The sequence below is a fragment of the Prionailurus viverrinus genome, chromosome X, assembly GCF_022837055.1.
Source record: "Prionailurus viverrinus isolate Anna chromosome X, UM_Priviv_1.0, whole genome shotgun sequence".
Taxonomy (NCBI): Eukaryota; Metazoa; Chordata; class Mammalia; order Carnivora; family Felidae; genus Prionailurus; species Prionailurus viverrinus.
The window spans coordinates 75,856,420-75,880,726 of NC_062579.1; the positions used below are offsets into that span (position 1 = coordinate 75,856,420).

Sequence of the window (24,307 nt, forward strand, 5' to 3'; positions counted from 1 at the left end):
CCACAATTTGGCTATTGTTGACAGTGCTGCTATAAACATTGGGGTACAAGTGCCCCTATGCATCAGCACTCCTGTATCCCTGGGTACAATCCAAGAAGTGCTATTGCTGGGCCATAGGGTAGGTCTATTTTTAATTTTTTGAGGACCCTCCACGCTGTTTTCCAGAGTGGCTGCACCAATTTGCATTCCCACCAACAGTGCAATAGGGTTTCCTTTTCTCCACATCCTATCCAGCATCTATAGTCTCCTGATTTGTTCATTTTGGTCACTCTGACTGGCGTGAGGTGATATCTGAGTGTGGTTTTGATTTGTATTTCCCTGATGAGGAGCGACGTTGAGCATCTTTTCATGTGCCTGTTGGCCATCCGGATGTCTTCTTTACAGAAGTGTCTATTCATGTTTTCTGCCCATTTGTTAACTGGGTTATTTGTTTTTCAGGTGTTGAGTTTCGTGAGCTCTTTATAGATTTTGGATACTAGCCCTTTGTCCGATATGTCATTTGCAAGTATCTTTTCCCATTCCGTCGGTTGCCTTTTAGTTTTGTTGGTTGTTTCCTTTGCTGTGCAGAAGCTTTGTATCTTCATAAGGTCCCAGTAGTACATTTTTGCTTTTAAGTCCCTTGCTTTGGGCATGTGTCAAGTAAGAAATCTATACGACTGAGGTCAGAGTGGTCTTTTCCTGCTTTCTCCTCTAGGGTTTTGATGATTTCCTGTCTCACATTCACGTCCTTGATCCATTTTCAGTTTATTTTTGTGAATGGTGAGAGAAAGTGGTCTAGTTTCAATCTTCTGCATGTTGCTGTCCAGTACTCCCAGCACCATTTGTTAAAGAGACTGTCTTTTTTCCATTGGATGTTTTTTCCTGCTTTGTCAAAGATTAGTTGGCCATACGCTTGTGCGTCTAATTCTGGGGTTTCTATTCTATTCCATTGGTCTATGTGTCTGCTTGTGTGCCAATACCATGCTGTCTTGATGATGACAGCTTTGTAGTAGAGGCTAAAGTCTCCGATTGTGATGCCTAACGCTTTGGTCTTCTTCTTCAAAATTACTTTGGCTATTCGGGGCCTTTTGTGGTTCCATATGAATTTTAGGATTGCTTGTTCTAGTTTCGAGAAGATTGCTGGTGCAATTTTGATTCGGGTTGCATGGAATGTGTAGATAGCTGTGGGTAGTATTGACATTTTGACAATATTTATTCTTCCAATCCATGAGCATGGAATGTTTTTCCATTTCTTTATATCTTCTTCAATTTCCTTCATAAGCTTTCTATAGTTTTCAGCATACAGATCGTTTACATATTTGGTTAGATTTATTCCTAGGTATTTTATGCTTCTTGGTGCAATTGTGAATGGGATCAGTTTCTTTATTTCTCTTTCTGTTGCTTCATTATTAGTGTATAAGAATGCAACTGATTTCTGTACATTGATTTTGTATCCTGCAACTTTGCTGAATTCATGTATCAGTTCTAGCAGACTTTTGGTGGAGTCTATCAGATTTTCCATGTATAGTACCATGTCATCTGCAAAAAGTGAAAGCTTGACTTCATCTTTGCCAATTTTGATGCCTTTGATTTCCTTTTGTTGTCTGAGTGCTGATGCTAGCACTTCCAACACTATGTGAAAGAACAGCGGTGAGAGTGGGCATCCCTGTCGTGTTCCTGATCTCAGGGAAATAGCTCTCAGTTTTTCCCCATTGAGGATGATGTTGGCTGTGGGCTTTTCATACATGGCTTTGATGATGTTTAAGTATGGTCCTTCTATCCCGACTTTCTCGAGGGTTTTTATTAAGAAAAAAATGCTGAATTGTGTCAAATGCCTTTTCTGCATCAATTGACAGAATCATATGGTTCTTCTCTTTTCTTTTATTAACGTGATGTAGCACGTTGATTGATTTGTGAATGTTGAACCACCCCTGCAACCCAGGAATGAGCCCCACTTGATCATGGTGAATAATTCTTTTTATACGCTGTTGAATTCGATTTGCTAGTATCCTATTGAGAATTTTTGCGTCCATATTCATCAGGGAGATTGGCCTGTAGTTCTCTTTTATTACTGGGTCTCTGTCTGGCTTAGGAATCAAAGTAATACTGGCTTCCTAGAATGAGTCTGGAAGTTTTCCTTCCCTTTCTATTTCTTGGAATACGTTGAGAAGGATAGGTATTATCTCTGCTTTAAATGTCTGATAGAACTCCACTGGGAAGCCATCTGGTCCTGGACTCTTATTTGTTGGGATATTTTTGATGACTGATTCAATTTCTCCACTGGATATGGGTCCGTTCAAGCTTTCTATTTCCTCCTGTTTGATTTTTGGAAGTGTGTGGGGGTTCAGGAATTTGTCCATTTCTTCCAGGTTGTCCAGTTTGTTCGCATATAATTTTTCAGAGTATTCCCTGATAATTGTTTGTATCTCTGAGGGATTCGTTGTGATAATTCCATTTTCATTCAGGATTTTATCTATTTGGGTCATCTCCCTTTTCTTTTTGAGAAGCATGGGTAGACGTTTATCAATTTTCTTTATTTTTTCAAAAAACCATCTCTTGATTTCATTGGTCTGCTCTACAGTTTTTTTAGATTCTATATTGTTTATTTCTGCTCTGATCTTTAATATTTCTCTTCTTCTGCTGGGTTCAGGCTGTCTTTGCTGTTCTGCTTCTATTTCCTTTAGGTGTGCTATTAGATTTTGTATTTGGGATTTTTCTTGTTTCTTGAGATAGGCCTGGATGGCAATGTATTTTCCTCTCAGGACTGCCTTCGCTGCATCCCAAAGCGTTTGGATTGTTGTATTTTCATTTTCATTTGTTTCCATATATATTTAAATTTCTTCTCTAATTGCCTGGTTGACCCACTCATTCTTTAGTAGGGTGTTCTTTAACCTCCATGCTTTTGGAGGTTTTCCAGACTTTTTCCTGTAGTTGATTTCAAGCTTCATAGCATTGTGGTCCGAAAGCATGCATGGTATGATCTCAATTCTTGTATACTTATGAAGAGCTGTTGTGTGACCCAGTAGGTGATCTATCTTGGATAATGTTCCATGTGCACTCGAGAAGAAAGTATATTCTGTTGCTTTGGGATGCAGAGTTCTAAATATATCTGTCAAGTCCATCTGATCCAATGTATCACTCAGGGCCCTTGTTTCTTTATTGACCGTGTGTCTAGATGATCTATCCATTGCTGTAAGTGGAGTGTTAAAGTCCTCTGTGATTACCACATTCTTATCAATAAGGTTGCTTATGTTTGTGAGTAATTGTTTTATACATTTGGGGGCTTCCATATTTGGTGCATAGACATTTATAATTGTTAGCTCTTGCTGATAGATAGATCCTGTGATTATTATATAATGCCCTTCTTCATCTCATGTTACAGCCTTTGACTGGAAGTCTAGTTTGTCTGCTATAAGTATGGCTACTCCAGCTTTCTTGTGACTTCCAGTAGAATGATATATATTTCTCCATCCCCTCACTCTCAATCTGAAGGTGTCCTCAGGTCTAAAATGAGTCTCTTGTAGACAGCAAATATATGGGTCTTGTTTTTTTATCCATTCTGATACCCTGTGTCTTTTGGTTGGAGCATTTAGTCCATTTACGTTCAGTGTTATTATAGAAAGGTATGGGTTTAGAGTCATTGTGATGTATGTAGGTTTCATGTTTGTAGCAATGTCTCTGGTACTTTGTCTCACAGGATACCCCTTAGGATCTCTTGTAGCGCTGGTTTACTGGTGACAAATTCCTTCAGTTTTTGTTTGGGAAGACCTTTATCTCTCCTTCTATTCTAAATGACAGACTAGCTGTATAAAGGATTCTCAGCTGAATATTTTTCCTGTTCATCACATTGAAGATCTCCTGCCATTCCTTTCTGGCCTGCTACGTTTCAGTAGAGAGATTGGTCAGGAGTCTTATAGGTCTGTCTTTATATGTTAGAGCATGTTTCTCCCTAGCTGCTTTCAGAATTTTCTCTTTATCCTTGTATTTTGCCAGTTTCACTGTGATATGTCGTGCAGAAGATCGATTCAAGTTACGTCTGAAGGGAGTTCTCGTGCCTCTTGGATTTCAATGCCTTTTTCATTCCCCAGATCTGGGAAGTTCTCATCTATTATTTCTTCAAGTACACCTTCAGCACCTTTCCCTCTCTCTTCCTCCTCTGGAATACCAATTATGTGTAGATTATTTCTCATTAGTGCATCACTTAGTTCTCTCATTTCCCCCTCATACTCCTGGATTTTTTTTATCTCTCCTTTTCTCAGCTTCTTCTTTTTCCATAATTTTATCCTCTGGTTCACCTATGCTCTCCTATGCCTCTTCAATCCAAGCCATGGTCGTTTCCATTTTATTTTGCAGCTCATTTATAGCATTTTTTAGCTCCTCCTGACTGTTCCTTAGTCCCATGATCTCTGTAGCAATAGATTCTCTGCTGTCCTCTATACTGCTTCCAAGCCCAGCGATTAATGTTATGACTATTATTCTAAATTCACTTTCTGTTATAGTGTTTAAATCGTTTTTGATCAGTTCGTTAGATGTTGTTATTTCCTGGAGATTCTTTTGAGGGGAATTCTTTTGTTTTGTCATTTTGGATAGTCCCTGGAGCGGTGCAGAACTGCAGGGCGCTTCCCCTGTGCTGTCTTGAATAACTGGACTTGGTGGGCGGGGCCACAGTCAGACCTGATGTCTGCCCCCAGCCCACCGCTGGGGCCACAGTCAGACTGGTGTGTACCTTCTCTTCCCTTCTCCTAGGGGCGGGATTCACTGTGCGGTGGCGTGGTCCGTCTGGGCTACTTGCACACTGCCAGGCTTGTGGTGCTGGGGATCTGGCATATTAGCTGGGGTGGATTGGCAAGGTGCACAGGGGCGGGAGGGGCTGGCTCAGCTCACTTATCCTTTGGCGATCCGCTTAGGGAAGGGCCCTGTGGCACCGGGAGGGAGTCAGACCCACCGCTGGAGGGATGGATCCTCAGAAGCACAGCATTGGGTGTTTGTTTGGTGCAAGCAAGTTCCTTGGCAGGAACTGGTTCCTTTTGGGATTTTGGCTGGGGGATGGGCGAGGGTGATGGCACTGGCAAGCACCTTTGTTCCCCGCCAAGCTGAGCTCTGTCCTCCAAGGCTCAACAACTCTCCCTACAGTTGTCCTCCAGCCTTCCCGCTCTCTGAGCAGAGCTGTTAACTTATACCTTCTAGGTGTTAAGTCCCGCTGTTGTCAGAACATACTTGGTCTGGCCCCTCTGCTTTTGCAAGCCAGACTCGGGGTCTCTGCTTTGCCGACGGGCTGCCCCTCCACCCCGGCTCCCTCCCGCCAGTCTGTGTAGCTCGCACCGCCTCTCCGCCCTTCCTACCCTGTTCCGTGGGCCTCTTGTCTGCGCTTGGCTCCAGAGAAACTATCCTGCTAGTCTTCTGGCGGTTTTCTGGGTTATTTAGGCAGGTATAGGTGGAATGTAAGTGATCCGCAGGACGCAGTGAGCCCAGTGTCCTCCTACACCGCCATCTTCCCTCCTGAGATCTAAACTGTAGTTTCAAAAGCAATAGGTCATCTGGATGTCTTCTTTAGAGAACTGTCTATTCATGTTTCCTGCCCATTTCTTCACTGGATTATTTGTTTTTTGGGTGTGGAGTTTGGTGAGCTCTTTATAGATTTTGGATACTAGTCCTTTGTCTGATATGTCATTTGCAAATCTCTTTTCCAATTCCGTCAGTTGCCTTTTAGTTTTGTTGATTGTTTCCTTTGCTGTGCAGAAGCTTTGTATCTTCATGAGGTCCCAATAGTTCATTTTTCCTTTTAGTTTCCTTGCCTTTGGGAATGTGTCAAGTAAGAAGTTGCTGTGGCTGAGGTCAGAGAGGTCTTTTCCTGCCTTCTCCTCTAGGGTTTTGATGGTTTCCTGTCTCACATTCAAGTCCTTTATCCATTTTGAGTTTATTTTTGTGAATCGTGTAAGAAAGTGGTCTAGTTTCAATCTTCTGCATGTTGCTGTCCAGTTCTCCGAGCACCATTTGTTAAAGAGACTGTCTTTTTTCCATTGGATATTCTTTCCTGCTTTGTCAAAGATGAGTTGGCCATACTTTTGTGGGTCTAGTTGAAAAGATGCTCAGCATCGCTCCTCATCCGGGAAATACAAATCAAAACCACATTCAGATATCACCTCACGCCAGTCAGAGTGGCCAAAATGATAAATCAGGGGACTATAGATGCTGATGAGGATGTGGAGAAACAGGAACCCTCTTGCACTGTTGGTGGGAATGCAAACTGGTGCAGACACTCTGGAAAGCAGTGTGGAGGTTCCTCAAAATTTAAAAATAGACCTACCCTATGACCCAGCAGTAGTACGGCTAGGAATTTACCCAAGGGATACAGGAGTACTGATGCATAGGGGCACTTGTACCCCAATGTTTATAGCAGCACTGTCAACAATAGCCAAATTGTGGGAAAAGCCTAAATGTCCTTCAACTGATGAATGGATAAAGAAATTGTGGTTTATATACACAATGGAGTACTATGTGGCAATGAGAAAGAATGGAATGAAATGTGGCCCTTTGTAGCAACGTGGATGGAAGTGGAGAGTGTGATGCTAAGTGAAATAAGCCATACAGAGAAAGACAAATATCATATGTTTTCACTTTTATGTGGATCCTGAGAAACTTAACAGAAACCCATGGGGGAGGGGAAGGAAAAAAAAAAGAAGTTAGAGTGGGAGAGAGAGCCAAAGCATAAGAGACTCTTAAAAACTGAGAACAAACCGAGGGTTGATGGCGGGGGGGTGGGAAGGAGGGGAGGGCAGGTGATGGGCATTGAAGAGGGCATGTTTTGGGATGAGGACTGGGTGTTGTATGGAAACTAATTTGGCAATAATTATCATGTATTCAAAAAAATAAAAAAATTTAAAAATTAAACAAAAGCAATATATATTTATCTTAGGTAAAGTAGATAATATAGAAGAGAGAGAGCAAAGCATTACCCCAAAACATACAACCAAAAGACAACCCCTGAATGTTTTAATCTGCATTATATTCTTCAAGAATGCATTACATTCTTGCTTATGCAGGTATTTTATGTTTGCTCATGTATGCATATGGTTGTATATTTAAATAGGAAAGGTAAGATCTCGTATTAGTTTTCTAACCTAAATGTCATGGTAATGGATTAATTTATGTCCTGAACAAGATATGTCCAAACCTCAACCTCTGAACTTGTGATGGAACCTTATTTGGAAACAAGGTCTATGCACATATAGTTAAGGACTTTGAGATCTAGGGTAGTCCCTAAATCTAATGAGTGTTGTCCTTATAAGAGAAACAAAGGGAGGCATCACACAAAAGGAAGAAGGCCATGTGAAGATGGGGCAGAGGTTAGAGTTATGCTGCCACAAACCACAGAAGACCAGGAACCACCAGAGACTGGAAGAGTCAAGAATGAATTTTGCCCTAGAGCCTTCAGAAGAAGCATGGCCCTGTCTGACACCTTGATTTTGGGCTTCTGACATTCAGAACTATGAAAGAATACACTTTTGATATTTCAAACGACAGAATTTGTGGAGACTTGTTATGGCATCCTAGGCAATTAACACACTCACTACAACATATCCCATATATCACTGTGAATAATCCTTAGACAATATCTGAACCTAGTGAGAATAAAGTGGCTTGTGACCTTGGTGAGACTGCATCATTGCAATCATGGAGACAGAAGCAGTGAGCAAAAGATTTGGTGGGAAGTGAAGGTCAAAATCTCTGGAACTTTGATTTTGAAGGGGAAGGGGGGGGACAGAAAGACGGAGAGACAGAGTGAGAGGCTTATGCCTGCATGGGAATTAGGGGTCAGAGAAGGGAATTTTTTTCTTTCTTTTTATGTTTTTTTAACTTCTTTTATTTTTTATTCTTTTTACTTTACATCCAAATTGGTTAGCATATAGTGCTACAATGATTTTAAGAGTAGATTCCTTAGTGCCCCTTACCCATTTAGCCCACCCCCCCAACCCCTCCCGTAACCCTCAGTTTGTTCTCCATATTTATGAGTCTCTTCTGTTCTGTCCCCCTCCCTGTTTTGATATTATTTTTGTTTCCCTTACCTTATGTTCATCTGTTTTGTCTCTTAAAGTCCTCATATGAGTGAAGTCATATGATTTTTGTCTTTCTCTGACTGACTAGTTTCACTTAGCATAATACCCTCCAGTTCTATCCACGTAGTTGCACATGGCAAGATTTCATTCTTTTTGATTGTTGAGTAATACTCCATTGTATATAGATACCACATCTTCTTGATCCATTCATCCATCGATGGACATTGGGGCTCTTTCCATACTTTGGCTATTGTTGATAGTGCTGCTATAAACATGGGGGTGCATGTGTCCCTTCGAAACAGCACACCTGTATCCCTTGGATAGATGCCTAGTAGTGCAATTGCTGGGTCGTAGGGTAGTCCTATTTTTAGTTTTTTGGGGGGGAACCTCCATACTGTTTTCCAGAGTGGCTACACCAGCTTGCATTCCCAAAGGGAGTTAAAAAAATAGTTGATGCCCTGAAGTTTGAACAAATTTAAAAGTTAATGTTTAAGAGTTATTTCATCTCAGATTTAACTGTTGAATTTTCCAGTATATTCATTTTCCTCCTTATCCTCTTATTTACACTACATAATTAATGGAACACTTTCAATGGACAGTATGGGTTTTAAGACAATATATATTTAGTTATTAGTGAATGAAAGAACTGACAATTGTATGTCAAAGAAATGCTAGTAAATCTTGGTTTTCTGCATCTCAGAGGGGCAGCAGTTGGCTGAAATTCTGGTGTGATATGGCTGGATAACGCATGGTCTGAAGGCTCCTGCAATGGTGACTCCAGGACTGGCCTAGAATATTCCTGTAAATGTATTAACCTATGGAGCAGTCCAAGAGCAGCAGTTAGGCAAGTACCACACCTTGCTGCCATGATGTGCTCTATCACTGAGGTCACTGAGGTGAGTGAAAAACGGGCCCGTCCTTTTAACCATATGTGGAATTTAAGAACTAGAACAGGTGAACATAGGGAAAGGGCAAAAAAAGAGAGAAGGAAGCAAACCGTCAGAGACACTTAACTGTAGATAACAAACCAAGGGTTGCTGGAGGGGAGGTAGGCCAGGGATGGACTAAATGGATGATTGGGTATTAAGGAGGTCACTTGTGTTGAGCACTGAATGTTATATGTAAGTGATGAATCACTAAATTCTACTCCTGAAACCAATATTACGTTATATGTTAACTAAGTAGAATTTAAATAGAATTTTGAAAAAGAAAAAAAAACAGAGCTGTCTTATTGCATCCTTAATTGTAATAGACAAGATATGGAAGCAACCCAAGTGTCTATCAATAGGCAAATGGATAAAGAATATGTGATACACACAAACACATACACACACACACACACACACACACACACCACACCACACCACACCACACCACAGTGGAATATTACCCAGCCATAAAAAGAATGAAATCTTGCCACTCACAATAACATGGATGGACTTAGAGGGCATTATGCTCAGTAAAACAATCAGACAAACAGGCAAATACCATATGATTTCACTTATATTTGGAATCTAATAAACAAAACAAATGAACAAACAAAACATAACAGAAACAAGCTCATAAATACAGAGAACAAACGTGGTTGCCAGATGGTAGGAGATGGGGGGGGATGGGTGAAATAGATGGAGGGGATTAAGAGATACAAAATGGAAGTTATAAGATAAATAAGTCGTGGGGATGAAAAGTACACCACAGACAATATAGTCAATAATATTTTAATAACTTTGTATGGTGACAAAGGGTGTCTACGCTAATAGTAGTGAGCGTTTTGCAATGTATATAATTGTTGAAAAACACTTTGTACACCTAAAACTAATATAATATTCTGTGTCACCTGCACTTCAATTTAAAAAAAGCAAAAAAAAAAGTAAACAAATAAGCAGCCTTGTCTGCCCAGGGTGGGGAACTGGATTAGGGTCTGCTCAGAAGCATGATGTTGAGCATTGCTTATAAGCTTCTGATTCACCCAAGAAACTAGGGATCCTTCTGTCTACAAGATTTTAAAAACAAGGTGTATAAGAGAAATATATGCTTCCTTCATAAGGATATCTATATTTTCATTAGGAGAAACAGTGAGAAATACCTTTTCACTATGCCTGCCTTAGCCCTGAAGCTCAGCCAGCACCTACTGCTGCGTCTCAACTTTTAAAGGGCCCTTGAAGTCCCACTACATGCCATATACTCTGAGTAGGTTTTCTCATTTTTCCCTTGGGACACTTGTGTGGCAAAAGTATCCTGAGTCCCATTTCACAGATGGCAAAGCTCATGCTCACAAAACCAAATTCACCTCTCCAGTTAAATGGCAGGATGGGAATGAGGTTCCATCCTTCACCCTCTCTTGAGGACACAGAGCAGGCTTGCTTTTAGAAGATGGGTTTCTAAGCCTTGATAAATGAGCATTTCACACTCCCCTGATATTGTGGCACCATGGGTATTCATCCAAAAGCCCCTTTTAACAATGATGGTAATAATGCACATGTATGTTCATGTACATGTACATTCTTCATTCTTCATTTCATAAACACTCATTATATTCAATTTTATAGGAGAGCCAAGTAGATTTCAAAATTGAATTGATCTGTGTGTATGTGTGTGTGTGTTTCCTCTGGCTCAACCACCCCATCTCAAGTGTAGCTATAAATTCAGTTCATACAAGGGGTGGATTCTGAACTCAGATTTAGATATCCCAGAAAATGATGGACACCAAGGAATTACTGCCATGAAGTGAAAAATTCCCAAAAACTCTGGCTGAAACCATTCAACCAAGATCACAAATTCCATCTTTCCTTCTTCCTTGATGAGCCTCCTGGTCTGTGCCTCAGAGCTGCAATTCTGGCTCTGGCTATCAAGTGGCATCCATCTCCATTTTCTTTTTCAAATAAACCAAGCAAAGAATAAGAAAAGTCTTGGAATCATTTGTTTACTAAGATTATGTTTGGAAAATTCATATGCCTATTAAAGCAGTTCCATTTGCTCTTGGCCCCAAACCTATATCGCATTTAGTGATGTATTTTTTTCCCTCTTCAGTGCAGGTTGACCATGTCCACACTGTAGCATGTCCCTCCCAGAGACAAATTTTCGCCCTCCACCACCCCACCCCCATACAGGCTTCCCAGTCTCAGTCCAGTGCCCCATTCTCTCTCAGGCACCTCCTACCTGTCCTGTGCTTCCCTGCCCTAAGCCCACCTGCTGCCCTACCTCCTACTACCATGGTGCAACACTATCGCCTGTGTATGATTTTAAGAATGTCCTGTATATAGATATAATCTATACATATATCTACACCTATACCTATACCTATATCTATCTATCTATCTATCTATCTAACCCATCAGTTCTATCAGACAGAATTTAAATTATTTAAATAATTGTATACAATTGGTTCACATGCTAGATCTTAAGGGAAGGTGTTTTTGTTTGTTTGGTTGGTTCGTTGGTTTTTGGTTTTTGCTCCTTGAATAAACAAACCTCTTGTAGAGAAATTGATGGTGGAACTATGTTGGTGCCACCTCGTGACAGGAGCCTGAGCTGCAGTTTGAGCATGGCTGAGCAGGAAGGTGGGAGGGAGGGGCTGTGGTGAAAACCCACCAGACAGCTTTCAGGACATCTGAGTAGAAAGGGGGCATTCCCAAGGGTACAGGGACATTCTCAAGGGTGCCTGTGTGAGGTGTCCAGACAGAAAGTGCAGCTTCTTTCCATGCTGAATAAAAGCTCTAGGCCACTGGAACAACAAGATCACTTTGATTTTATGCTTTGAGACCTCTGGATAAATAGGTATATGCCTATATAAGCAAAAAATGGATCTGTGTCCTTTATGATCATTGTAACCTGTTTTAGCACACTTTTTTACCATCTTTCTATGTAAACACATTTCAATGATAATATTTTCAATTACTTTACAACAAAATTTCACTTATTTTTTAAATAAAGACCAGTTGTGGCATCATATGAATGGCCCAACATTTATTTCTCCAATACTAGTGATGTAAATATAGTTTTTTTACCACATTTTCTATTACAAACAATAGTATGCTAACATTCTCTCTTCTTAAAGTTTATTTATTTATTTTAAGAGACAGAGAGAGAGAGAGAGAGAGAGAGAACGAGTGGGGGAGGTGCAGAAAGGGAGGGGGGCAGAAAATCCAAAGCGGGCTGGGTGCTGACAGCAGAGAGCCCAGTGTGGGGCTGTAACTCATGGACTGCAAGATCATGACCTGAGCTGAAGTTGGATCCTTAACTGGCTGAGCCACCCAGGCAGCCCTCTCTTGTCTTAATTTTAAATCCAGTACAGTTAACATGCAGTGTTCTATTAGTTTCAGGTGTACAATATACTGATTCAACAATTCTATACATTACTTAGTGCCTATCATGATAAGTCTTCTCTTAATCCCCTTCACCTACATCACCCACCTCCTCTCTGGTACTATCAGTTCTCTGTAGTTAAAGAGTCTGTTTCATAGTGTTTTGTGGTCTCTCTCTCTTTTTCCTTTGCTCATTTGTTTTGTTTCTCAAATTCCACATACGAGTGAAATCGTATGGTATCTGTCTTTGTCTGACTGACTTATTTCGCTTGGCATTATACTCTCTAGCTCCATCCATGTTGCTACAAATGGCAAGATTTCATTTTTTTTTATGGCTGAGCGATATTCCATTGTACATATATACTACTTTTTATCCATGAATCAATCGATGGAACTTGGGCTGCCTCCATAATTTGTCTATGGTAAATAATACCACAATAAACAGAGAGGTGCATGTACCTTCTCGAATTGGTGTTTTTGTATTCTTTGGGTAAATACCCAGCAGTGAAATTACTGGATCGTAGGGTAGTTACATTTTAACTTCTTGAGGAAGCTCCATACTGTTTTCCAGAGTGACTGAGCCAGCTTGCAGTCCCATCAACAGTGCAAGGGGGTTCCCTTTTCTGCACATCCTCTCCAACATTTGTAGTTTCTTGTGTTTTTGATTGGGGTCATTCTGACAGGTGTGAGGTGATATCTCACTGTGGTTTTGAGTTGCATTTCCCTGATGATGAGTGATGTTGAGCATCTTTTCATGTGTCTTTTGGCCATCTGGATGTCTTCTTTGGAGAAATGTCTGTTCATGTCTTCTGCCCATTTTTTAATTGGATTATTTGTCTTTCGGGTGTTGATTTGTATGCATTCTTCATAAATTTTGGATGCTAAGCCCTTTTATTATTTAATTTACTTTTAAAATTTACATCCAAGTTAGTTAGCACATAGTGCATCAATGATTTCAGGAGTAGATACCTTAATGACCCTTACCCATTTAGCTCATAACCCCTCTCACAACCCCTCCGGTAACCCTCTGTTTGTTCTCCATACTTAAGAGTCTCTTATGTTTTGTCCCTCTCCCTGTTTTTATGTTGTTTTTCCCCTCCCTTCCATTATGTCCATCTGTCTTGTATCTTAAAGTCCTCATATGTGTGAAGTCATATGATATTTGTCTTTCTCTGACTAATTTTGCTTAGCATAATACCCTCTAGTTCCATCCACGTAGTTGCAAATGACCAGATTTCATTCTTTTTGATTGCCGAGTAATACTCCATTGTGTGTGTGTGTGTGTGTGTGTGTGTGTGTGTGTGTGTATCCCTGATGATGAGTGATGTTGTGCATTTTTTCATGTGTCGGTTGTAGATGCTAAGACTTTATCAGATATATCGTTTGGAAATATCTTCTCCCATTGAGTAGATTGTCCTTTACTTTCGATTTTTTCCTTTGCTGCGTAGAAACTTGTTATTTCGATGTAGTCCCAATAGTTTATTTTTGCTTGTGTTTCTCTTGCCTCAAGAGTCATATCCAAAAAAGAAAAAAAGGAGTCGTTACAGTCAGTGTCAGAGAAATTACTGCCTGTGCTCCTTTCTAAGATGTTTTATATTTTCAAGTCTCACATTTAGTTCCTTAATCTATTTTAAGTTCATTTTTGTGTGTGGTGTAGGATTGTGGTCCGGTTTTATTCTTTTGGATGTAGCTGCCCAGCTTTCCCAACATCATTTGTTGAAGAGACTGTCTATTTCCCACTGGATATTCTTGCCTCCTTTGTCAAAGATCGATTGACCATATAGTCATGGGCTTATTTCTGGGATCTCTATTCTGTGCCACTGATCTGTGTGTCCATTTTTGTGCCAGTGCCATACTGTTTTGAGTACTACAGCTTTGTGATATAAGTTGAAGTCTGGAATTGTGATACCTCCAGCTTTGTTTTCCTTTTCAATATTGCTTTGGCTGTTCGGTGTCTCTTATGGTTCCATACAAATTTTAGGATTGCTTGTTCGAGTTCTGTGAAAAATGCTGTTGGTATTTTTTGACAGCGATTCCATTAAATCTGTAGACTGTTCAGGATAGCATGGACATTTTAACAGTGTTTGTTCTTCCTATCCATGAGCATGGGATGTCTTTCTATTTGTGCCATCTTCAATTTCTCTCATCAGTGTTTTATAGTTTTCAGAGTACAGGTCTTTTATATCCTTGGTTACGTTTATTCCTAGGCATTTTATTATTTTTGATGCCATTGTAAATGGGATTGTTTTCTTAATTTCTCTTTCTGCTGCTTCATTATTAGTGTGTAGACATGCAACAGCTTTCTGTACGTTGATTTTGTATCCTGAGACCTTACTGAATTCATTTATCATTACTAGTAGTTTTTGGGGTAGAGTCTCTAGGGTTTTCTATATATGGTATCATGTTATTCTGCCAATAGTGAACGTTTTACTTCTTTTGTACCAATTTGGATGCCTTGTATTCCTTTTTCTTGTCTGATGGCTGCGCCTAGGACTTCTGGTACTATGTTGAATAAAAGTGCTGAGAGTGGACATCCTTGTCTTGTTGCTGACACTAGGAGGGGAAAGCTTTCAGTTTTTCCACATTGAGTATGATGTTCACTGTGGGATTTTCGTATATGGCTTTTATTATGTTGAGGTATGTTTCCTCTGAACCAACTTTGTTGAAGGTTTTTACCATAAATGGATCTTATAATTTGTAAATGCTTTCTCTGCATCTTTCTAAATGATTACATGGTTCCTTTATTGTCACTGAAAAATTGTTTATTCAGGGGTTAATGGTTTATATAGTTAGTTCAATATTTATGTAATTTAAAATTATGAATTACCTGTGAGTAATCTAGATATCTACAATACAGACATTTGTGTAAACTACTATATTTCTTGGTATTTAATATAATTGGACTTCCCTAACTTCCAATTATGAGTCAAATAAAACATTAAACTTTCAAAGTTACACCTTTGGGAGTTCACAAATTCCTAGTTGTTCAAGTTTCTATATTTACCTATATACCTTCTTATAGGAGGAAGCCAAAACCCACAAATAAAAAGTTTTAATCTGCCCTTCACAATGGGTACCAAATCATCATAATGTACACTTTAAATATCTTACAATATTGTCCACTATGCCCCAATACAATAAAGCTGAAAAAAATGAAATCCCACACTAAAGTCTTAATCTGAACCAATGCTGAGTAATAGAGCAATAGAAGGCCTTTTATTCATCGCATGAGCAAAAATATAGAATATATTTTTAATTAATTTTCCCCTACAGAGAATATACTTTGTATTTAGATAAATAAGAGATTCGATGTTGGGAGTTGCTTTTGGAGAATGATCAATCAGCGCCTTATCAACGGAAGGATACTGATACAAGGGACCATCGCCTCTGGGATGCATTAACTAACCTTGGTACTTCCAGTTACTTTAACCATAAATCGGACTTTTCAGCTTCAATTTGAAGAATAGCCATTGTCTTTTCATAATTCTTTTCAGGGCCATCGAAGAAAGTTCTGGAAATCCATCTTGATATAGGATGCTTGAAACATTCTGTTTCAAGTGTTCCAGGATTTGGCCTTCTGGTATTTCTGCTAACTCAAGCTTCACCAATGAATATATTCACCAGAGTTATGCCAATTGCTACTGGAATCCCACTCAACAAAAATGTAGAATTTCATTAAACTCAAATAACACCTGTCATAGAATCCAGAAGGTTTGGTGATAAACAGTCTTTTCTCATTGTTTCCACTGTGTCGCACTGAGCTTCAGTCTTCAGAAAGCCATGGGTGAGGAAGCCCCTGAATCCAAGCTGAGTGCCGAGACAGTGGCCAGAGAGAGCGGACACTGCAGTGACAGAAACCCACTGTAATGAACTCATGACCACCATGGCTACTGCAAGCAATTCTGATCATATGGTTCTTATCCTTTCTTTTATTAAATTTGGTTGATTTGTAAATATTGAACCACTCTTGTATCCTATGACTAAACCCCCTTGATTGTGGTGAATTATTTTTTAAGTGTATTGTTGGATTTGGTTTGATAATATTTTCTTGAGGATTTTCACACCTATGTTCATCAAAGTGATTGGCCTGTACTTCTCTCTCTCTCTCTCTCTCTCTCTCTCTCTCTCTCTCTCTCTGTCTCTCTGTAATGTCTTTATCTGGCTTTAGTATCAGGCTACTACTGGCCTCCTAGAATGAATTTGGAAGATTTCCTTCCTCTTGTATTCCTTTTTTGGAATAGTTTGAGAAGATTAGGTATTAACCCTTCTTTAAATGTTTGGTAGAATTCACCTGTGAAGTCATCTGGTTCTGGACTTTTGTTTCTTGGGATATTTTTGTTTAGTTTTGTTTTGTTTCATTACTGATTCTGTTTCATTGCTGTTAGTTGTTCTGTTCAAATTTTCTGTTTCTTCCCGATTCAGTTTTGGGAGGTTACATGTTTCTAGGTATTTATCCATCTCTTCCAGTTTGCCCAGTTTGTTGGGATATAATTTTTCATACTATTCTCTTATAATCCTTTGCATCTCTGTGATGTCAGTTGTTATTTATCTTCTTTCATTTGTGATTTTGTTTATTTGACTCCTCTCTCTTTTTATGATGAGTCTGGCTAATGATTGATCACTTCTGTTGATTTTCCAAAGAACCAACTCCCAGGTTCATTGATCTGTTCTTTTGTTTTTTGTTTTGTTTTGTTTTGTTTCTATTTCATTTATCTCTTCTCTAATCTTTATTATTTCCTTCCTTCTATTGGTTTTGGATTTTGTTTGTTCTTTTTCTAGTTCCTGGAGGTGTAAGGTTAGATTGTTTACTTTTAGATTTTTCTTGCTTCTTCAGGTAGGACTGCATTGCTGTAAACTTCCTCCTTAGGACAGCTTTTGCTGCATCCCAAAGATTTCGGATTTCTGTGTTTTCTTCTTCTTTTATCTCCATGTATTTGTTTTTTAATTCCTCGTTTATTTATTTGTTAGCCCATTCATTGTTTAGTAGCATGTTATTTGACTTCCATGTATTTGTGCCAGTTCCAGGTTTTTCTCTTGTGGCTCATTTCCTGTTTCACAGCATTGTGGTCAGAAAAGGTGCATAGTGGTATGACTTTGATCCTTTTGAATTTGTTGAGACTGTCTTGTGGCCTAATGTGTGATATATTCTGGAGAATGTTCCATGTGCACTCGGACAAAAATGTGTATTCTGCTATTTCTGGATGGAATGTTCTGAATATATGTGTTAAATCCGTCTGGTCCAAAGTGTCATTCAAAGACATTGCTTCCTTGTTGATTTTCTGTTTAGGAGATCCACCCATTGATGTCAGTGGGCTGTTCAAGCCCCCTACTATTATCGTATTATTATGAATTGCCTTCTTTATGTTTGTTATGAACGGCTTTATGTATTTGGATGCTCTCATGTCAGGTGCATAGATATTTACAATTGTTATATCTTCTTGTTGCATTGTCCCCTTTATGATTACATAATGTGCTTCTTCGTCCCCTCTTACAGTTCTTGTTTAAAATCTATTTTGCCCAATATAAGTATTGCTACCTTGGCTTTCTTTTCATATCTACTTGCATGATAAATGTTTCTCCATCACTTCATTTTCAATCTGCATGTGTCTTCAGGTCTGTAGTGAGTCTCTGGCAAGCAACATATAAATGCGTCTTGCTTTTTCACATTTCTGTCACCCTATGTCTTTTGATCAGAGCGGTTAGTCCATTTACATTAAAATTAGAGACAGGTAGGTAATCATTGCCATTCTGTTACCCAATTTATGGTGGTTTTTGTGGTTTTTCTCTGTTCCTTACTTTTCTTGCTCTCTTTCTTCACAGTTAGTTGGCTTTTTTATTGATAAACTTGGATTCCTTTCTCTTTAGTTTTTGCTTATCTGTTACTGTTTTTTTTTTTCTTTTACCGTTCAGCTTGTATATAATATCTTGTGCAAATAGTTGATGGTTGCTTAAGTTTGAACTCATTCTTTACTCCTCTCCCCTCACCCCACGTTTTAGGTGTATGCTGCCATACTTTACATCCGTGTGTTTTGAGGGACCCTTTGACTGTTTTTTATAGATGTACTTATTTTTACTGCTTTGATGCTTCCTACATTTCTTATTTCTGCTTATGGATTTCCTTTCCACTCAAAGAATCCCCTTTAACATTTCTTGTAGGGATGGTTTAGTGATCATGGATTCCTTTAGCTTTTGTTTGTCTGGGAAACTCTTTATCTGCCCTTATATTCTGAGTGATAGCCTTCCTGGATACAATATTCTTGGCTGCAGATTTTTTAGTTTCGCCACTTTGAATATATCATGCCACTCCCTTCTGGCCTCCAAAGCTTCTGTTGAAAAATCCACTGATAGCTTTATGGGGTTTACCTTGTATGGAATTTTCTTTCCTCTTGCTGCTTTTAAAATTATCTCATTACCACTGCTTTTTACCATTTTAAGTATTATGTGTTGGTGTTGACCACTTTAGGTTGATTTTTTGGGGGGCCGTCTGTGCCTCCTGGATCTGGATTTCTCTTTCCTTCCCTAGATTTGGGATTTTTTTCCAGCTATTATTTTTTCAAATTAATTTTCTGCCCCCTTTTCTCTCTCTTTTCCTTCTGGAGCCCCTATAATGTGAACGTTATTATGCCTGATGGTGTCACTGAGGTCCCAAAGTCTGTTTTCATTTTGTGTTTTGTTTCCTCTCAACAGTCCAGCTTGGTTGCTTTCCATTACCCTGCCCCCCAGGTTGCTGATACGATCTGCTTCATCTAGTCTACTATTCTTTGTATCTGGTGCATTTTAAATTTCAGTTATTGGGTTCTTCATCCCTGATTGTTTCTTTTTTATGATTTGTATCTCTTTGTTCAGGGTCTCACTGAGGTCCTCCAAACTTTTCTCGCATCTCATGGTATCTTTATGACCATTACTTTCAATTCTGTGTCAGACACACTATGCAATCCCCATTTCACTTAGGTCTCTTGCTGTGATTTTGTCTTGTTCCTCCATTTGGGACATATTCCTCTGTCTCCTCATTTTGTCTAACTCTCTGCACCTGTTTCTATGTGTTAGGAAAGTTAACCACATCCCCTGCTCTTAAAACTAGTGGCTTTATGAAGAAGCAACCCTGTAGTGCCTGCAGTGCAGTGTCCCCTATTCACCAGAATTTAGCGCTTCAGGGTTTCTCGTATGTTTGTTGTGTGCACCCTGCTCTTGTGGTTGAGCTGCTTTTTCCTTCAGTTCAGCCATCCACAATGGCGCTCTTTGCCTGTGGTGGGCAGGGCTTGGTCCCTGTGTTGCTGGTGGGCCAGTCTGGGGCCACCTTGGGCTTGATTTGATTCAGACCAGGCATCTCCCAGGGATACACTAGCACTGAACTACAGGGCACTTTCCCTGTTTTGTCCCCTGAGAAGCTTTCCTTGATGGGCAAGGCCTGCAGTCAGACCCCCTGTCTGCCCACAGCCCACTGCTGGGACCATAGTCTGATTGTTGTGTGTGGTTATGTTTCTCTCTCCCCAGGGCAGAAGTCACTTTGGGGTGGCACTGGCCCTTCTTGGGGCTGCTTGCAAACTTCCAGGCTTGTGGCACTGCTTTACATAAGCTCCATCCAAGAGAGGATTGGAGGGGGTGGATCCATGGAAGCGTGGGGGGCTGGGGAGGGGAATGGACTTGCAGTGTTAGCAAGGTTTGCATGGGTCTGCTGTGGGAGAGGACCTGGAGCCAAGGCCCGATTGGAGGGGGCATGTCCACAGTGAAACACGAGGGCTGGGTGTCCTGTCAGCAAGTTAAGTAGGGAATGTCAGCACCTCACTGGTTCCTTGTTTGTTCCCCCAGGTGGCTGTGTGTTCGTGCTGCGGTGGGGGGGAAGGAAACTGGCTCCCACCAGCTCCTTTGTTTGTGGGCAAGTCCCCCACACATCCTTGCCCTTTCAACACATGCTCCGAGATCAGTAAATAAATCTCCCTCCCATGTCCCCATGTGATTTTCAAACTGCCCCTTCTATGCTGTATCTCCACAGGGCTGTTTGTTGTCCTGTCTCTTTAAGGGTGGGGACTCAGTTCCCCCTCACCATGCTGGGTTTAAGTCCCACTGGTTGTACAAACTAGTGAAATTTGGCCCTTCTGGTTTTTGCAGCCAATGTGATGAGAATTTGTCTTTCCTGTGCGGGCTACATAGTGTGAGAGTCTATTTCTCTCCCCTCTCCACACCTGGGCAGCCCTCTCTCCTGAGGGCAGTCTCGTGGGTCCACTTAGTACCCCACTGCATCTTCACCCTTCCTACTTTCTTTCATCAGCTTCTTCTCTATATTTAGCTGTGGAGAGTTTCTTCTGCAAGTCTTTGGGTTGTCTTATGGGTTATTTACACTGATATGAATGTTATCTGGTAGTATCAATGAGCCAAGGTGAGCTTAGAGTTTTCTGACTCCACCATCTTCCCGGGGAGTCTCTTAACATTCTTCTTCATAGGCATTCAGATGTTTTAGTAAGCATTTCTCTTAATAAGTTCTTGAAAGTGTTTTTTTCAAAACCATGAAAACTGCATTTTATATGAACACAACTTTGAAAGAAACTATTTTATATTTCTAACAACGCTGTATGATAGTGCCTGTTTCCCCACACATTACAAATGTGAATCATTGCTAATCTGATAGGCAACAAATCGTCCCTCCTGGTTGTTTTCATTACAACTCATGTTTGCTCCCTGCATAGAATTGTACCTTTTCAATGGGACATAATCAATTGTCACAGCCCTATGTTATTTGGAATTCAGAGTGTTTCTCATATTCCCAATTATCAACACTTTGTGGATGGCACCTGACTGTGCTGAAGAGCACAGTTCATGTGGCTTTTGCACTGGTGAGCCAAATGTGTTCTCTTTGAGCACAGAACACTGTCTTGGGAGAGGTCTAGTTCATGAGAAAAACTGGTAGGGAATTATCAAGATGGCAATCCTTAGAACCAAATCCTACTTCCATCCTTAACTATGCCCTTAAGTTAAATCTCTATCAGGGAAATTGTTGGTGTGAAGGATGTACACCTCTGTAGCCTTTTGAGAAGTCCCACCATACCGACAACCAGAAATATAGTTCCTGAATAGTCCCCTCAAAGAGGAGCCTCATGAGAAAGGCCACAGAGCAGTGGAGAAAGTAGTAATGTTAAGGTCATGTCACACAGGCCAGGCCCTGGACTCTATTCTTGGATTCCTCATGCTTTTTTGTAATCTCTTCATCCTCTTGTACCCTCCTGTAGCCTCCGACTGCCTCCCCTGGGACCTCTCCCTGTTCCCAGCTAACCACTAAACTTCTGTCACCATTAATTTCTCTTAAAAAAAAAAACACCCTTCTGTCAATAAAACTGTACAGAATGCACTTTTGTTTTCTTGCTTCTTTCATTCAACTTAACTATGTGTCAAGCTATCCATTTGTTGCATGGTTGGATAGTTCCTTAGTATTGCTAAATAATATTCCACTATATGTATATATGACGATTTGTTTTAGCCATTCATCTGGTGATGGACATGTGGATTGTTTTCGGCTTGAAGCTCTTTTCAGTAAAACGGTTGTGAATATTTGTATACAAATCTTTACATGGATAATATTTCTTCTGTAGGGTAAATACATAAGAGCTCAATGGCTGGATCATATGGTAGATGTTAGATGAACAATGTAAGAAACTACCAAACTAGTCCTAGAGATTTTGTATCATCTTTAATTCCCACCAGCATTCTATGAGGGTTCCATCCTCCACAATGTTTAGTATGGTCAGTATTGTTAATGTTGGCCATTCTCACAGGGGTGTAGTGATATTTCATTGTAGTTTTAATTTACATTTCCTTATTAACTAACGATGTTGATCATCTTTTCATGACCCTATTTGTCACTTGTATAATCTCTTGGATGAAGTGTTTGTTTAATTGTTTGCTCATTTATTTAATGGCATGTCTATTACTGACTTAACACGCCAGGGATTTTCCATATTTTGGATTCAAGCTTATATTTTCTATATTTTGGATACAGGTCCTTTATCAGATAAATGACTTGCAAATATTTTTTTCCCAGTCAGTGGCTTGCTTTTCATTCTCTCAGCAGTGTCTTTGGAAGAGTAGACTTTTTTTTTTTTTTCTTTTCATTTTGAGGTGGTCTAATTTATCAATTCGTTTATTTGTGGATTGTGTTTTGGGTGTGGTATCTAATAAATCTTCACCTAAGCCAAGGTCAGAAGGATTTTCTTCCATGTTTTCCTCTCCTGTGTTTTCTTCTATGTTTTTATAGCTTTAGGTTTTATATTGAGGTCTATGGTCCATTCTCATTAGACTTCTATATGGGGTGATTATATGGATCGCCGTTTCTATTTGTTTTTATACTCTAGGTCGTTTTGCTATCCATACGTGAATTTTAAATTCAGCTGTTGATTTCCAATAATAATAATAATAAATAATAATAATAATGATAAGGCCCACTAAGATTTTGATTTGGATTGTATTGAATCCATAGATGAGTGTGGGGATTTCCCATCCTAACAATTTTTGTCTTAACAATAGTGAGTTTTCCAACCCAAAGATATGGAAAAATGTCCCAGAGACAGATTTAGATCTACTACAGAAAAATAAATCACTAAAATAAAGTTGTTATGGTACTTTCCACTTGGTAGGTGTGATTAGAATTGAGTTTGTTGAATTGTGGATTTTTTCTTCATTACCCTTCCGTAAATCCACTTCCGTGAATTCCTGGAAACTTGAATAGTAAAAGAGAAAGTGGGACAAAGCATGCATGTATTGGGGTCTGTATGCATGTTTGTAATTATGTATGTTTGCATGCATGTACGCTTAAATCGGTAAAACCGCGAGGAGTATTTATTTTGAGAAATAGGTGGTGTTAATTGCTTCACATCGTGTCTGTGTTATACAGATCTTAGTAATATTAGGAACGAAAAGAGAGTGGTGGTGGCTTGTTGTTTTTCCAGCATTCTTGGGTGAGCATGGCTTCCATGGTGACTGTGCCTGCTGTGGGATTTGGCGCAGACTGAGCTTCCATTCAGGGCTCTTGCCTGAATCACTTGTTACTATGATAGTTGGTCAAGTGTTGTTTTTCTAATTCTGTTATTCCTTCTGGATATAGTTGGCATCTGACTGTATGGTAGACCTTCCCTTCTGCTCTAAGGTTTATTTAGTTATGTGCTCATTCAAGTATTTATTTATGTCAGAATGACCCATAGATTCTTATTTGTCCCAGAGTGTTAGCATTTGTTACTCTATTTATTTTGATTCTGGAATTGTCCCAGAATTGCGCAGTGTTAGCTCTTCAAGTTGGCCTCTGCATCCATTCGACACCTCCCTACATTTCTTTGAATATGTACTTTGTTCTCTGGGCCTATTTCTCCATGCGTAGAAAGGAAGTAGTGATGCCACCTCAGCAGACTACTTTGAGGACTTGAATTGACAAAGTCTGAAAATAACAACCCACTATGTGTGGCATCTAGAAAGCCCTCGGCAAATATGATTAGTTGCCCATTCCAGCTTTGTCTCCTTCATTCTGTCAGTGTGATGCCTCTGACATGAACATCATAGCATGACTTCCTAGAGAAAATACTTGGATATGGAGCTGCAAGCAGACATGAGCCCACATTTCCATGATGTGAGAACTTCAGTGCCACTGCTGTGTGCAGGAAGAGGCTGTGGAATGGAGCTGACAAGGAGGCACAGTGTCATTGCACAGCTTCCAGTGACCTGAGTGGAGACAGGCAAGCACGTCCTCACCCCTTTCCTCTGCCTTTCACGCATTCTCCTTTCCTCTCCCCTTCCTCTCTATTCTATGTGCTCTCTGATCTCCTGACTCTCCCTTTTAGTGGGACATCAGAGAAAGTGTGTGAACTCTGAGCCCCAGAAACAGGAGGTGATAGAGAAGGAAAACGTGTGATGTCCAGTGTCCTAGACAATTTTCTGGAGCAAGAGTGAAGAGATCAGGGTCCCATCATTGGTGCACTTTAGTTAAAT

At 39.9% G+C, this 24,307-nt stretch overlaps 1 pseudogene; it reads right to left on the reverse strand.

Moving 5' to 3' along the window:
- LOC125157019 (NADH dehydrogenase [ubiquinone] 1 beta subcomplex subunit 5, mitochondrial-like) overlaps positions 1-16,225 on the reverse strand; it is a 42,377-nt pseudogene extending 26,152 nt beyond the window's left edge.
- Positions 16,226-24,307: the final 8,082 nt, after the last annotated feature.